This window comes from Triticum dicoccoides, chromosome 2B (genome assembly GCF_002162155.2).
Source record: "Triticum dicoccoides isolate Atlit2015 ecotype Zavitan chromosome 2B, WEW_v2.0, whole genome shotgun sequence".
In the NCBI taxonomy this organism is placed as follows: domain Eukaryota; kingdom Viridiplantae; phylum Streptophyta; class Magnoliopsida; order Poales; family Poaceae; genus Triticum; species Triticum dicoccoides.
Window position 1 is genome coordinate 777,894,216 of NC_041383.1, and position 16,180 is coordinate 777,910,395.

At 43.7% G+C, this 16,180-nt stretch overlaps 1 pseudogene; it reads right to left on the minus strand.

Annotated features, from left to right (window-relative positions):
• Window positions 1-6,491: 6,491 nt before the first annotated feature.
• Window positions 6,492-12,822, minus strand: LOC119361388 (annotated as a pseudogene).
• Window positions 12,823-16,180: the final 3,358 nt, after the last annotated feature.

Here is a 16,180-nt window from a genome sequence, read left to right on the forward strand (position 1 = left end):
CCGTCGGCGAGCCCCGTCCGCCTCCATCCGCCATGTGGGGCTGCATGTGGAGCTCCGGACGCGGCTCCAGAGCAGATCCGGCGGCGGCAGTGACCCCGAGCGCGAGCGGCACGTCCAGTCGGACGGGGCGAGGAAGCGCGGGGCGAGAAAGTGGACCAACCGCGGCCCCTCGCCGCCGCCGAGCTTCCGCGTTCGGGAGACCGACGAGTACGACCGTCGGCACGCCGTACGCCGTCCTTGCCCACGGGCCCGTCCTCGGCGGCGAGATCTTCTTCATACACCGGGAGCTCCTCTTCTTCCGGCACGGGCCTTCTCCCCATGAAAAGGGAGTGGTCGGAGGAGCCGGAGGAGCCGGCGGAGGTCACCGTGAAGCTGGAGCCCGAGGAGCTCGGCAGCAGCGGAGTCAACGGGCCGGAGGACTCCGTCGCCGATGTTGATGCAGTCGCGGACGCCATTGCCAAGCGGAGCTTGTGCGAGGAGGCGTTGCGACAGCGCCACCACGAGGAGCTCGAAGACCTCGTCTTCAAGCAGGCGGTCACGGCCAACCTCGCCGCCAAGGAGAAGGACGACGAGCGGCGGCGCATCCACGAGGAGCTGAGGGAGAAGTACATCGACCTCGGCAGCTCCAGCGAGGAGGATTGAGCTCCTCCACTACGTCGTCCATGGCCACGAGCTCGCCGCCGTGAGATCCCCACCACCTCTAGTAGTAGTACTAATGTAGTGTGTAGTATGAACTAATGTTTGTAGTGTTCGATTATGTGATGAAATAATATATGTAGTATGTGATCATGAACTACTATGGTGCACTTTCTCCCGCAAATCTGTCTTTTAAAATTATGTAGTTTCATCTCTGCCGCGCTCGTTCTCGACCCGCAAACGAGTTTACGTCGAACTGCAAATGCGTTTTGCAGGTCGGGATTTTGCGGGGTCTACTAGAGTTGCTCTAACGCTGCGTTTGGAATACCGCGCTAGTCGCTACTATCAGGAAGAGAGGGAGAGAGAGCATTTGTCTGAGAGAACATTGTTTGCTTGGAATTTTTTAATTATTTGTATTTTCGACTTCCGTTGAATTGCGTCGTTGGCATTATACGATTGTTGTCTCATCTAGTATTTAATTATAAAAATCATCCTACTCATTGTGAATGTAAAATAAAGGGGCTGATTGTTGGTCAATCGATTGACCCCAACGTCATTTTCTGTCAAGCCCGATTAATTAGGCAGCCCGCCATGCCAGCCCAAACTCTGTTTCTAGGAAAGAACGAAACCCTTTACGAAGAAAGAAAATTAAAAAGAAAAGTCTTTCAAAACTTGCACACAATTTGCACTGAAATTGCACTTTTGAGACATGCAATGAATAAGCATATATAGTGCATCTTTCGCCGAAAATGCATAGGTGAACATGGCTCCACGCGAGGTCTTTATCTCACCATCCATTTCTCTCATATTTGTATCGTATTCATACCTTAAGCAGTGCATATATATCACGTATACTGAATATTCCTTCTTGCAGTATTGGATCTGTATTCCACAAAACAATCAATGCATAAGGGGCCACATGCTTGACAAACGTGACCCAACTCATTTACTAGGAGCAGACCTCATTTACTAGGCACAGGTTGGGAACGTTAACTGCATTTGAAGCCTGCACCACCATCTCTCTCTCCATCGAGCGTTGTTGAAGTTGGAAAGTGAGGTATTTTAGTGTCATCACATGTTTTGGACTATTGATTTACAACTTAAACCTTTACATGTACTCTTTGTTCAACAGCTAGTCTTCCCTGCAATGCTTTCTATAATGTGCTCCTTCATGTTCTAGTCCAGTTCATTAGCTCCTCTCATCCATCATATCACATTAGGTCCTCTCATCGACTCTGTGTGTGCTACCTGTTCAGAATCAGCTGGTGGACATTGCAAGCTCGTCTTTTGCGAGGGGCATTGCAAGCTCCTGTACTAGGATACCAACAAGCCTAGGAAAGCAATAAGAAAAACTCGCCCGAGCACATATTTTGAGCGTAGGAAAAGTTTTGCTATAGTAGCAAAATTAATGGACAGCTAAACTTCCGTTGTCGTTGTAGTTTGATGCCATGGTCATCTTGTTCTGTCTTCTCCCAGTAGGCGGGTTGAAGAAGGTTGTACTAGGGATATTACTGTTGTCTGCACTAATTAATCCATCATGTCTAATTTCAGAGACAAAGAGTTGCTTCGTGTAAACTTCCCGTCACTTTTGTTATTACAACAACTCATGTAGTTTACATTTATCTTTGGGGAGATATCCCATCATCCATGAGGTAATACCTAATGAACTGATAGAGCAGTACACCTCAATTAGAAACCTGCAAAATGAACTTGGCAAAACAAACCAGCACAAAAACGGCAGGCCCACACTTGCTAAGTGCCATTAAAGGCGTACCTGTTCGACACAGAAACGTTTAAACGCAACCGACTAATGTTTTCAAATGGCCTGACATTAACACAACAGAACAGCTAGAACCGTATTTTGCATGTTTATGAACGTGTATCCAACTCCATTTAAGATGGTTAGACACCAACCTCTGTACGTCATATATGTCGAATTAACATGGCGTATCGTTCAAGTATTCATTCAATTCAATCATTATATTAATTTCTAATCTCATAGCATGAATGGGTTGTCCAGATAACATCTTCGCTTGCCATCATGTCCCAAAAATCCGCATCCATCTTTCGCATTCTATTATAATTTACACATAGCATGAATGGGTTGTCCAGAAAAGAAATATTTTATTAAAACTTGCGCACAACTTTGCACCAAAATTGCACTTTATACGAATATGCAGAAAATAATTTTATAATCATGAAATTTTGGCACATATTATGTAGTACTCCCTCCGTTTTTATTTCCTCTGCATAATACAATTGACTGAAGTCAAACTTTGTAAAGTTTGACCAAATTTATAAAAAATATATAAATATTTAGCATAACAAATCTATATGATGTGGAAGTACATTCGACAATGAATCTAATGCTATTGATTTATTATTGTATATGTTAATACTTTTGTGTATAAACATTGTCAAAGTTTGTAAAGCTTGATGTAGGATCGAAACTATGTCTAGAGGGGGGGTGATTAGACTACTTGACCAAATAAAAAACTTGCCTTTTCCCAATTTTAGTTCTTGGCAGATTTTAGCAACTTAGCACAAGTCAAGCAATCAACCTACACATGCAATTCTAAGAGTATAGAAGCGGAATGTAAAACAATTGCATATGAAGGTAAAGGGGAGGAGTTTGAGAAGGCTAACACTACTAGGGAAAACCTTATACACAAAATCTTAGCAGCAGCGCGGCTCAAAAAGAGGCGCTACTGCTAATTATCAGCAGCGCGTGCGCCCAAAACTCGCTACTGAAACGGAGTTAGCAGTAGCGCGGTTGGAGCAACAGTGTCCATTAACCTACATTCAGCAGCAGCGCGTTGTACCGACCCGCGCTACTACTGAAGCGTTAGTAGCAGCGTGCTTTTCCAGAGATCGCTGCTGCTAATTTTCAAATTGGGCACACTGTGTTGGCAATATGCCCTAGAGGCAATAATAACTGTTTATTATTATATTTCCTTGTTCATGATATTTGTCTATTGTTCATGCTATAATTGTATTAACCGGAAACAGTGATACATGTGTGAATACAAAGACCACAACATGTCACTAGTGAGTCTCTAGTTGAATAGCTCATTGATCAACAGATAGTCATGATTTCCTGATTATGGACATTGGATGTCATTGATAACGGGATCACATCATTAGGAGAATGATGTGATGGACAAGACCCAATCCTGAGCATAGCACAAGATCATGTAGTTTGTTTGCTAAAGCTTTTCTAATGTCAAGTATCAGTTTCTTAGACTATGAGATTGTGTAACTCCCGGATACCGTAGGAGTGCTTTGGGTGTACCAAACGTCACAACGTAACTGGGTGACTATAAAGGTGCACTACATATATCTCCGAAAGTGTCTGTTGGGTTGGCACGAATCGAGACTAGGATTTGTCACTCCATATGACGGAGAGGAATCTCTGGACCCACTCGGTAATGCATCATCATAATGAGCTCAATGTGACCAAGTGGTTGGTCACGGGATCATGCATTACGGAATGAGTAAAGTGACTTGCCGGAAACGAGATTGAACGAGGTATTGGGATACCGACGATCAAATCTCGGGCAAGTAACATACTGTGTGACAAAGGGAATTGTATATGGGATTACTTGAATCCTCGACATCATGGTTCATCCGATGAGATCATCGTGGAACATGTGGGAGCCAACATGGGTATCCAGATCCCGTTGTTGGTTATTGACCGGAGAGCTGTCTCGGTCATTTCTGCGTGATTCCCGAATCCGTAGGGTCTACACACTTAAGGTTCAGTGACGCTAGGGTTATTAGGAAGACTTGTATGTGATTACCGAATGTTGTTCAGAGTCCCGGATGAGATCCCGGACGTCACGAGGAGTTCCGGAATGGTCCGGAGGTGAAGGTTTATATATGGGAAGTTGTAATACGATCACCAGAAAAGTTTGGGGGCATACCGGTATTGTACCGGGGCCACCGGAAGGGTTCCGGTGGTCCACCTGGAGGGGCCACCTCTCCCGGAGGGCCTCATGGGCCGTAGAGGGAAGGGAACCAGCCCTTAGAGGGCTGGGCGCATCCCCCCTTGGGCCCATGCGCCTAGGGTTGGGGGGGGGGAAACCCTAAAGGGGGCGCTCCCCTTGCTTGTGGGGCAAGTCCCCCCCCCCTTGGCCGACCCCCCTCTAGATCTCATCTAGAGGGGGCCGGCCCCCTTCCTCCTCCCCCTATAAATAGAGCGGCGAGGGAAGGGCTGCACACACACTTCCATGGCGCAGCCCCTCCCCTTCCCAACACCTCTCCTCCTCCGCAGAAGCTTGGCGAAGCCCTGCCGGAGTACTGCCTCTCCATCACCACCACGCCGTCGTGCTTCTATTAGAGCTCTCTTCCTCAACCTCTCCCTCCTCCTTGCTAGATCATGGCGCGGGAGACGTCTCCGCTCTGTACGTGTGTTGAATGCGGAGGTGTCGTCCGTTTGGCGCTAGGTCATCGGTGATTAGGATCATGATGAGTACGACTCTATCAACACCGTTCTCTTGAACGCTTTCGCTCGCGATCTACAAGGGTATGTAGATGCACTCCTATCTCTCTCATTGCTAGATGACTCCATAGATTGATCTTGGTGATGCGTAGAAAAATTTTATTTTCTGTAACGATCTCCGACAGTGGTATCAGAGCTAGGTCTATGTGTAGTTTCTATTCACGAGTAGAACACAATTTTGTTGTGGGCGTAGATTTTGTCAATTTATTTGCCACTAGTAGTCTTATCTTGTTTCGGCGGCATCGTGGGATGAAGCGGCCCGGACCGACCTTACACGTACGCTTACGTGAGACAGGTTCCACCGACTGACATGTACTAGTTGCATAAGGTGGCTAGCGGGTGTCTGTCTCTCCCACTTTAGTCGGATCGGATTCGATGAAAAGGATCCTTATGAAGGGTAAATATAAATTGGCATATCACGTTGTGGTTTTGGCGTAGGTAAGAAATGTTCTTGCTAGAACCCTATAGCAGCCACGTAAAAACTTGCAACAACCACTACAGGAAATATGTCAACTTGTGACCACCACTATTGGTCACTAAAAGGTCATTGTTTTTCATTTGCGACCTTTTTGTGACCAAAAACAGAAGGTCAAAAGATGGCAGTCGTAAACTGAAATTAACGACCTTCTTCGGGATAAGGTCGTAGACGTTTACGACCAAAATAGAAGGTCGTTGAACCCATGACCTTTTGTTTTGGTCACTGGTTGTCTGCCTAGGACACGTCGGATCCGACGTGGCAATCTGATACGGCAAAATTGCGACCAATTGAAAAGGTCACTGATAAGATTCAGCCCGGTCCAAGTAGGTGTCTATATGAGCCGAGCCCATTAATTCAACCCATTTATTATTATTTGTTCCTATCAATTTTAGCATGTGCCATACCCCACAATTCGGCCTTTTTGTTAGGTTCTTCCTTACTGGGTGGCCTCGGCCTTTTTTTGCAGTATATTTATTTTTTTATTTTCTAAGGTTTATTTGTTTTGCTTTTTAAACAGTCCAATGCTTGTTGGGTTGTGGCCTTTTCCAGCCCAATTATTTGTCCAATATTAGATCTCAGATTTTGAAAGAAATGTTTGGACAAAATTGTTTCATATTCAAATCAGGAAAACTCCATGTCGAATTCAAATCATCCATCATATCACATCACATAACACATCTCTCAGGTTTACATAACACAACAAAATCATCTCAGAAATACATTTACACGCGAATATAGCAGGAATACATTAACACAGAAATCATCTCCAGGGAATATCTGCTATTATCCTAACATGTACGTATATGCATGTGTGCTTGCTTGACCAGCGCATGCATCACTGTAGCAGCCAAACAAGTAGGCATCGTTCACGTCTACTCACATCTTTCCTCGCACTAGAAAAAGAGTCAAAACAAAAATATTATACCATAATATGACATCAGACCACAGATTAGTAACTTTAAATCAGAAAGTATATCCACATCACCGTAAAATAGTCCCAGACCATCACAAAGAAGCCAAATCCTATTAACTCATGATTAGTAGACACAGACATGATTCAGCCACATAATGGCTACCACAAGCAAAAGTGACAATTGTGTAAGCAAGCTGCTAGTGTACACAAGGTGATTGAACTCGTGTTGTTTAGTACGCATACGTGGTAGGCTACTGCTACTAGTGTTCTAAACCAACAGAGCATGCTATAGGAGCAGAAAAGTGGGAGCTAGGGCTAGAAGATGGAGCCGACTCACCGAAGAGCTTGTGGTCGCCGCCGTACACAGCCGCCATCACACCGGTCGACTCAAAAAGCACCACCGCGCCGGAGACGGTGCCTGACGTGTGCAAGAGCAGAGCACCTACTGCATCCACTTCAAAATAGAACAAGAACAAAAAATTAGGAAGGGTTTCAGAAAAGGACAGTTATTTAGAATGACAACACAAATTCAGCTAGTACCATGCTTTTCATTCTCTAGCTAGTTAAAATGAGATACTCATTCATACAAGAAAACATAGACACAATATGAATATTCATTGCACAAGTGCAAGTCATGCAAAATACTTCACTGCAACACATTACGCCTAAACTTCGCATAAGATATAATTGATAAAAATCAGTTTGCTGCTACTGTCATTGGAAAACCGGCACCGAATTGAGCGGTAACAGAGATATAATTGATAAAAATCAGTTTTCTGCTATTGCCATTCGAAATCTAACTGACCAACTAGTTTGAACAGTAGGCAAACTGAGACAGAAACAAGTAAACCAGCACCGAATTGAGCGGTAACAAAGAGGGGAGGGGAGACATGTAACTTGCAGCAACCAACCCAAACCAGATCTGGACATGGAATTGACAAGGAAACTCATCGTAGCAACAATTCGAAACAACAGCACAAGACAGAGGCGGACGGGTGGCGGAACGGGAACAAGGCGCTTACCACGGAGACTTGCTTGATGTCAGGGTGCTTCTCCTTGTACTCCTTCCTGAAGTTGTTCCTGCGAAGACGAAACATGCACCAAATCCTCGGTCAGGACGCGACTCCACACCATAGAAGCAACATGAATAGAACTAGGAACCAAGACTGGGACTCACTTGAAGATGAAGAAGGCAGTCGGGGGAGCTTGGCTTGTTGGGGTCCTTCTCGGCCTTGCTCTTCTTCACCGTGAGCCGGCGCCACCACAACATAAACAATAACAGCAAACCAAACCGAGTCAGAACCCGACACGAAACAACAACATCCACCATGGGAAACGAAAACGAGATGGGGAGACGAGGGAGGGAGGGGTCGGGGCACTGACCTGGAGTCGCCGGCGTGGGATCCCACCTTTGTTACTATGTTAAAGAAAGTTGATTTGCCAACATTGGGTAACCCGACCTGCATGAAACGTCAATATAAACTTCATATCTCCTCTTGTTCCTCAATAGTAAACGTCAATAGTAAACTACTATGTTAAAGAAAATAAGATGATGGTTCTGGAAATAGTAAACTTGCAAGACAATAAGACCACAAACACACTATTGCATTCACAGTTATTAGTAAAGCAGCGACCAAAACTAGTGATAATGCACAAGCAACTTTTGCATATGTCTATACGATCAAACATTACAGAAGTATAATTGTTATTCTCATCTCACTCCACAAGTGGCTCTATGAACATGCCAAACACAATACTGAACATGCGAGGAAAAACTATAAAGAAGATATTTTACAAATTTACTGTGACATATTTACCCTACATGTGAAGTATTTTTCAATAAATGAACTCATCTAAGAGGAGATGACACAATATCTACTCGTCAAAGAGGACATGACACAATATCTACTCGTCAAAGAGGACATGACACAATATCTACCAACTACAAATCCCAGGAAATATCTACTAGCACAGTTAACCAGAACAATTACAAACATGAGAGGAAATCATGAATGTGTAAATGCATGAATGGTTCTTTAGATCAACTTTAAAGCTAGCAGCAAGCATGTTTAGACAACTTAACACATTAGTAATATTGCCAGCAAAGCACAAGAGAATCTGAAGCTGAAGCTTCAGCTTCAACATTAGTAATATTGCTAGCAATATTCACAGCTTTAGCTTCCTGTTCTGCATGTGGATGATGTTGCTACACACTCCATTCATGAAGTCTTGAGAGTGTGATATCACAAGTGTAAGGTCAAATTTCTTGAGTGTTTCTTCCAGCCACACACATGCCTCAAGATCTACAAATGTTGCCACAGAATGCCAGCAATATTGTTATTAGTTCACAGACAAAAGCATATTTATTTATTTGGCTTCAGAAAACATTTTTTTACTGGTTACTATATTATCTTAGTCATTTTCAGCTCAAACATGTCCTAGTTTTTTCAGAGAAAATAGGCAGGAATTAAGACCCAAATGTGCATGTATAACCAAAACCTATAACAACCAGAAGCTATCAGAATAAATATAGAGGCTGGCCGAACTAATTGGCGCACTCAAACGATACAAGAGAGCGGCCCGGTGAACAACTAAGCAAGCATACACAGGAAGTAAAACTACATCACCAATATTATGTAATTAACTGGAAGCTCTTGTTCATCATACCAGTACAAATAGAATGCCTATCTCGTTCAACTCTGGGGTAACAGCAGTAGCAAATTCAGTCAAGCATTTGAGTAAGTAAAAGATGTAGATCAACAGGGAATCAAACTAGTTCAGTGAAATCTGTAACCAAATGTACAGTAGCAATCATCTAGTATTAATCAATGGTTCTGTTTTGATCCAAACTAGATGAATTCAAGGCTAATCTATTATGTGACAGTAGAGGAGTGAGTGCTATTGTACAGTTAGAAAAATACAAGTGATGTGCATGGCAGCAAACGGGGGGAACATTTTCCCTTCCCCTGGGGAACATTTTCCTAAATCCTTGCCAGGCTGACCACCAGATAAATTAACTCTTTCTACTTGCTTGCCCTAACAAAAACAATAGCTCAACGGATATCTCCAGGAGTAAATTATTGATGAGAAGCAAGAGCATTCCCTTCCCAGTAACATCCTTATACTGGAAACCTGTTAGTTTGGAACAATCAACTGTAAGTATAACATATAAAATATCATTTCGTGCGAAGCAAAAGGAACAATCAACTGTAAGTATAACATAATAAATTGATCCCATAATAGTTTCCCTTTTTGTGTCGAGCGATAATCCCTAAAGTATTCACGTTGATCCAACGTGTCTCCTATTATAAAGTTGAATGGGGCTTTCTCAGGATTATCAAAGTAGTACATAATATCTCTCGCATAATGAGAGTCGGGGGTTTTAGGAGTTACCCCATCTTCCTGAGTAGCAAGTACAGCTAAATTTTTTGGTATTTTGCGTTCCATATCCATAACTAAAGATAGATAACAACTCAGAATAGCAAATAAAAATGACTTAGTGATAAAGCAAACAAGCACACACGAGAATATTCACCCCACGCTATGACTCCCCGGCAACGGTGCCAGAAAAAGGTCTTGACACTACAAGAAATATGTCAACTTGTGACCACCACTATTGGTCACTGAAAGGTCATTGTTTTCAATTTGTGACCTTTTTGTGACCAAAAACATAAGGTCAAAAGCTGAGGGTCGTTAACTGACTATAGCGACCTTCTCTGTGAGAAGGTCGTAGACGTTTACGACCAAAATATTCCTACTGTGGCGTTTTGTTCACTAGCAACCTCCCTAGGCCACGTAGGCATCCAGCGTGGCAAGCTGATGTGGCATAAGATTCAGCCCGGTCCAATTCAGTTTTCTACATGGGCCTAGCCCAACAATTCGGCCTTTTTAATGTATTTTTTTCTTGTTAATTTTCACTAGCTACATGGGCTTGGGCCATTAATTCGGCCTTTTTTGCTTTCTGAGGTGCAGCCTTTTCACATTCTACATATTTTTTATTTTTGGGTTTTCTTTTTTTTGTTACATTCAAATTTCATATTATTGTAGTCAACTCGATGCACATTGTCAGATTCTTCACTAGGTCCCAGACATCAGGTTTTAATTTTTCACAACTTGTAACTCAATGATATACCAATCAAAGAACACATTTTAAATATATACAAATAACAACCAAATCACCGATGTATCAATCAAGTTTATTACATTCCACCAATCACAATATAACCATACAATATTACACCAATCACAATATAGCCCTCTACAGATAAAACACTCAACAAGTACAGGCACATCTCCAACACCTTAGCGCCTTCAACCTGCAAAACATCACATCCAGTCACATATTAACGATCAAATCAATTCACCCCTTGACGCCCTGGTAGGTGACGACGATGTGGTAGTGGTGGAAGCCGCCACCGAGGCCGATGGCGCCTGCGGTGTCCTCGTCGTCATCGAAGGCGATGACGACGGATGGGTCAGCGTCGAAGCAGGTGCGCTGCAGGCCACATCATCATATTTGAGCATTAATATTTCTGTATTACTACACAGGAACTACAGCACTAGGAGTACACAGCAACTAGTAGCAGAACACCAATATCATCAGCAACATGAGTATAACAAGCATCTTGCTTTACTGGGATAAAGTGACACAGCAGAATTACTAGGATACAGTGACACAGCAGCAATAAGATAACATATTATGTGCTACAGGCTGACATTTCCAAAGTGGCATGTTTGATATGCTAAGGACTTGTTGATCTAATCCAGGTTTTGTTTTACAAATTAGTCTTGCTGTAAATTCAGCTAGTGTTCAAGTTATAAGCTGTTTCTTTTTACTTGCCATCTTTGTTTCTTCTCCGTGACATTTAGTAGCACACAGGAGTATATCCTGCTGTGCCTATGCATTGCAAGAGACAAACCAATACTAAATATTATTGCAAACCTAACATACTTGAACAGCTTGGTCAGGGCAAGAATAGACCTGATGAGCTCTGAAGTTGAACGAATGGTGAACGAGCCCAGCCATGGCCACCTTCTTGGTCTTGTCCAAAAACAGAATAATCCATGATTAGATGATTGAAATAGCTCAAGAAACAAGAACACAGAGCGTGCAGTGTATGGTTAAGAGGAGAAGGGGGCATACTGGGCTGACCTCATTGGCGTGCTTCTTGCCGCGCACGAGTCCATGGCGCGGGGGCGGGGTAAGGCTCCTCTATGCTGGCACTGGAGGCAACGCTGCTGCCCTGCTCGCCGGCATAGCCGCTGCTGCTGGGGCTAGGCTCTGCACTAAGCTGGGAGTAAACAAAACAACGTCAACAAATGCATCCAGGGATTTGCCAACATCATGTGTTAAATAAAATGAAGGTGAAGTGCTCCACACCACTGACTTATCTATATATGTAGATTTGTACCAGCTGACATGATGCATACAACTAATCTACAAATGGCTAGCTGTTATGATAGGCTAATCTGCAACAACTAATCTATGCCATATCAATGCCATATCTTTACAACCAACCATTCATTCCAGCAATATATTACAACCATGTCAAGCAAGCAAACATTCTACTTCTGAAGATAGGAAACCCAGATCAGCACCTTCATCGTGACCACAAGCTTGACTTGGGTATGCATACTACAAAAACAAAGGGCATTTGATTAGGCGAAGGAAAATAGCAGTTTAAATCAGCTAATTATATTCTGTAGCACATAATTCAGTTAAGAAAATCACATCTGAACTCTGACGCTCTGTCTCTGGCAATTAACTCCAGTTTCCATCCTATCTCAAGCATCATTCAAAAATATTTGAATTCCTTGATTTAAGAATTCATTAAGTGACTTTGGCATAGAAATAACAGGGAACCAGCCATAGAGATACACCACGGAAACAGACATGTTTCTAGAAAGGCAGAACAAAGTTAGATATGTGGACAGTCATCTCTGAAAAGAGATTGTACATGGTACATAAACAATAAAACAGGGGTGAAAATTAACAGAGTTGAACTAGTTGTAGAAATTCGGACCATACAAAGTTACAAACTAACGAACAAAGCAAACAGACTGAATTCGGCATGAGAATTAGTGGTTCTGGGCACTAGCTGACCTCCTCATCATTAGCTTGGGGTTGGGAGACAGGGGGGCTTGGGAGGGGGTGTTATCGAGCGAGGTGCACTGCGTGATGATGACGACCTCCTCCTGCGAGACGCCGGCGGCCGCCGCCAGGTCCCCCACCGCGCGGAGCGGCAGGGCCAGCTCGTCCGTCACCGTGAGCGCCGCCATGGCCGTGGACGCCATGGACCCGGACCTGATCGAATCGCCTGCAACCCTGCGTGAGGAAGAAAATGGCGCACGTTAGGGAAGGAAAGGGAAAGGAGGAAGAGCAGATCTAAGAGGGGGTGGGGTGACCTTGATGGCAGAGCGAGTTCATGGCCGGCGCCTGGCCTCTCCTTCCTGATTTGAGGAGGGGAGGGAAACGGGTCATGGCGTCTGGGGCATGCGTCCGCACCGTGATCCCGATGGGATCTACACGAGGCCGCCGCCGCCCCTCCCCCGCCGCGGGGCCGGGTGCGGGTCACCTCCCACGAAAGGAGACAGAGACGGAGCCGGAGCGGATATGGATGGGACTCGGACGCGCGGCGGAGGTGGTTGCTGAGGCGGGCACGGAGACGGGGTGGGTCACCGGGATTCGTGGCGTGGTGGAGGCGCCGTGAGTAGGGGAGGAGGAGAGGGCGAGGGAAGGAGGGCGCCGCCGCCGGTGACGGGAAGCGAGAGAGAGGGAGGCAGCGTCGATCTGGATCGGGGAGAGAGAGAGGGAGGCAGCGTCGATCTAGATCGGGGAGAGAGAGAGGGAGGCGACGGGCGGGTGGAAGGGAGGAGAGGTGAGTGAGGTAGGGTTTGGTGCGGTGGGAGCGGTGGGGGCGTTGCGGAAGGAGGCCGGGGACGGGAAGGAGGTGGCAGCAATGGCGGCGAGGGAGGAGATAGGCGGCGGCGGGTGGGTTCTCGGGGAGAGGGGGAGAGAGATCTGGATGGAGTGAGGGCTGCTAGGGTTTGGGTTGGGGGAGAGAGACCTGAGAGGTAAGTGAGAGCCGTTGGATCCGTGGGATCTGGACGGTTCAGATAGGCTACATGGGAGTGATCCGTGGGAAGAGCCCTGATTGGTTTAGAAATTTTATGATTTAAAATAGTTTTTAAGTACTAAAACTAGGAGGTTTTGTGAAGCAGCTATCAAAAATATTTTCCAAAATGGCACAACTAGATTTATCACTCAATTTAGACCATATTTTATAGATTATCACAAATTTGCATGCATTTTTTATCTTTCTAGCTATTTTTAATCATTTTTGGAGTGCCCGAAATGAAGTTTTTTTTGAAGGAACTACCAAATAATTGTTGTAAAAATGGATCAAATCAATTTTATAAAATACTAGGCCATGTTTAATGCACAGTTGACCAAATGGTTGGGTGTCAAAAGCTTTGATCCACCTCTCGTGAAAAGGACAAATTTCTGCCGGTTCAGTTGGAGGCGGGTCAAATTTGAACTGCAGCTGCCTCATAGTTTGCTATTTATTTTTTCAAAAAATCATTTCTAGGTACATAAGTATCTATTTAATCAGAGAAACATCAAAAAATTTCCAAGATTCAACCACTAGGTTGGAACGGTCAAGCCCGCCTTTTTGACCGCATTTTGAAACGGGCATAAAAAATTCAAAAAAAATCAAAAAATTGGGAAACCTTCGCATTGTGTCATTATAAGTTCCCAGGAAAAATAACAAACTTGTAATACGGTAATTATTTTAAAAAAGTGTTCTCAGAAATGAGCTATCATGCGTGAAGATTCATGGCTTTCAAGCCAAATGATCAATCTTATGGCCACATTCATGGCATAGTTTGTTCAAATGATCTCATATTGTGCACAAGGGTACATCTTGGAATTCCAAACAATGTTGCCTAAGGAAGTTTTCATTTTTTTGCACAGAAAATTCATTTTTCATTTTCCGAGTGCCCAAAAGGTGGTTTTTTGTGAAGGAACTACCAAATAATTGTTGTAAAAATGGATCAAATCAATTTTATAAAATACTAGGCCATGTTTAATGCACAATTGACCAAATGGTTGGGTGTCAAAAGCTTTGATCCACCTCTCGTGAAAAGGACAAATTTCTGCCGGTTCAGCTGGAGGCGGGTCAAATTTGAAATGCAGCTGCCTCATACTTTGCTATTTATTTTTTCCAAAAATCATTTCTAGTTACATAAGTATCTATTTAATCAGAGAAACATCAAAAAAATTCCTAGATTCAACCACTAGGTAGGAACGGTCAAGCCCGCCGTTTTGACCGCATTCTGAAACGGGCATAAAAATTCAAAAAAAATCAAAAAATTGGGAAACCTTCGCATTGCGTCATTATATGTGGCCAAGTTCCTAGGAAAAATAACAAACTTGTAATACGGTAATTATTTTAAAAAAGTGTTCTCAGAAATGAGCTATCATGCGTGAAGATTCATGGCTTTCAAGCCAAATGATCAATCTTATGACCACATTCATGGCATAGTTTGTTCAAATGATCTCATATTGTGCACAAGGGTACATCTTGGAATTCCAAACAATGTTGCCTAAGGAAGTTTTCATTTTTTTTGCACGGAAAATTCATTTTTCATTTTCCGAGTGCCCAAAAGGTGGTTTTTTGTGAAGGAACTACCAAATAATTGTTGTAAAAATGGATCAAATCAATTTTATAAAATACTAGGCCATGTTTAATGCACAATTGACAAAATGGTTTGGTGTCAAAATTTTTGATCCACCTCTGGTGAAAAAGACAAATTGCCGTCGATTCAGTTGGAAGCGGGTCAAATTTGAACTGCAGCTGCCTCATAGTTTGCTCTTTATTTTTTCCAAAAATCATTTCTAGGTAAATAAGTATCTATTTAATCCGAAATACATGGTTTGATGGCGAGACATCGAGGTTTGGACGGTGGCCAAGGGCCCCAACTCTAGAGCGTGTAAGCTCGCATGCCCGCCGTGTGGTCACCGCGTGACCGTGGCGTTGCCATGTGTTCTGGGCAGCCTAGTCATGTATAGTGGGTTGGGCACTCCCCAGGTAGGTGCTAGGAAGAAAATCACAACATAAGATTCTCACGAGGAGACCGATCGATGCTCAAACACGAATAAGCAGCCAAGTGTTTGATTTGCAGTACGGGAAATGCACATGGCTAATGGGCGTGAGTTTTGGCTGAGGATGATCAGTTACTAAGAAGACCGTCTTCACAAATTTTCACCTCAAAAGGAGGAGCCTAGGTGGTACTTGCTTTACAAAGTACCACACTGGACATAAATACGAATGTTGAAGCTGGGCTCAAAATAATGAATGGATTGAGCTAGCATTTGGTGGAGGATGGTTATTTGGGCATAGGAAAGCACTGTAGAAAATGGATACCATTTGGACATGCCAAAGTGGTACTTCCTTCACAAAGTGCTGCTCTGATCAGAATAGGAAAATGAATATTTTTGAATTATTTTTGTACTAGGCAAGGAAGGGTTTTACATATTTGACGAAGATATGACCCAAAGAATTTATGAGATTTTTTTGGGAATTTTGGGAATAACAGAAATATAGGTTGCTTCACAACCTAGGGCAAAAACCGCCACATGGACATGACA